The sequence below is a fragment of the Sapajus apella genome, unplaced genomic scaffold (assembly GCF_009761245.1).
Source record: "Sapajus apella isolate SASKATOON/1434 unplaced genomic scaffold, GSC_monkey_1.0 scaffold56, whole genome shotgun sequence".
NCBI lineage: Eukaryota > Metazoa > Chordata > Mammalia > Primates > Cebidae > Sapajus > Sapajus apella.
In genome coordinates, this window is record NW_022436996.1 from 15,358,807 (window position 1) to 15,359,892 (window position 1,086).

The window sequence follows — 1,086 nt, forward strand, 5'->3', positions numbered from 1 at the left end:
CCTGCCTAAGTAGAATGATATTTTATCCCTCACCTATAGTTTATTTTCTACACTCAAGTATTACTTATTAACATATATATTCCAGACCATACCACCCTTTCATATGCTTTTTTGCCTTTTAATAAACTATGTGCTCAGTTTTACAATATCCTTCCCTAATTTGTCTGCCTCTCTGGTGTTACTGCTCCTGACACTGCCACTCAGGGTGTTTTATTTTATGTTTTTGTGGAGCTTACTGCTCATCTCTGTTATAGCAGTTATCACAAGGTATTATAATTATCCAACTGATGGCCAAGGTCATGTCATAGTCACTCAGGCATCCGTAGCAAAGGCAGTGACTACTAAGTAGCTAGAGGTTAATTTTTGAATGAATAAATGAACACAAATGAAGATGTTGCTAAATTTCTCATTACCCTCAAAGTTTACATGACAAAGACAGCAGGAGTCATGACATGGGTTCTTGGTTACCCACTTTTTTTTAATCAGATGTTTCCTCTTTGGATTTTGTTCCAAAACAACAAAGATGAAGAGAGTTGTAGATCCAGTGTAGAAATTTTGAAGAGGTGGTACTGAGTAGATATGGTAATAGAGGTGCCTCAGTGGGTATCCATAATTTTCAAGATCCATCTTGCATAGGGATGAACATCTGTGAAGAATCCTTCACTTCCCATCGTGACACTTCCTTTTGCCCAGGACAAGATTCCATGCAATCTTCCATTGCAGATGGCTGGAGCAGCTGAAACTTCCTTATAGAGAGAAGGAACAGAAAGTCAATGCATCTTTGTCCTTATGGAACAAGAGTAAGTGCCAGTTGGGCACGGTGGCTCATGCCTGTAATCTCAGCACTTTGGGAGGCCGAGGCAGATGGATCACAAGGTCGGGAAATCAAGACCATCCTGGCCAACATGGTAAAACCCTATCTCTACTAAACATACAAAAATTAGCCAGGTGTGGTGGCACATGCCCATAGTCCCAGGTACTCAGGAAGCTGAGGCAGGAGAATCGCTTAAACCCGGGAGACAGGTTGCAGTGAGCCAAGATCGCACCGCTGGACTCCAGCCTGGGCAACAGAGCGAGACTCCATCT

At 42.3% G+C, this 1,086-nt stretch overlaps 1 long non-coding RNA gene across 1 annotated transcript in view; it reads right to left on the bottom strand.

The window, feature by feature from the left end:
- Positions 1–453: 453 nt before the first annotated feature.
- Positions 454–1,086, bottom strand: part of LOC116528010 — a 1,256-nt gene continuing 623 nt past the window's right edge. Inside the window, exon 2 of the long non-coding RNA XR_004258813.1 lies at positions 454–746. This is a non-coding gene — a long non-coding RNA (uncharacterized LOC116528010). The remainder of the gene's footprint in view (positions 747–1,086) is intronic.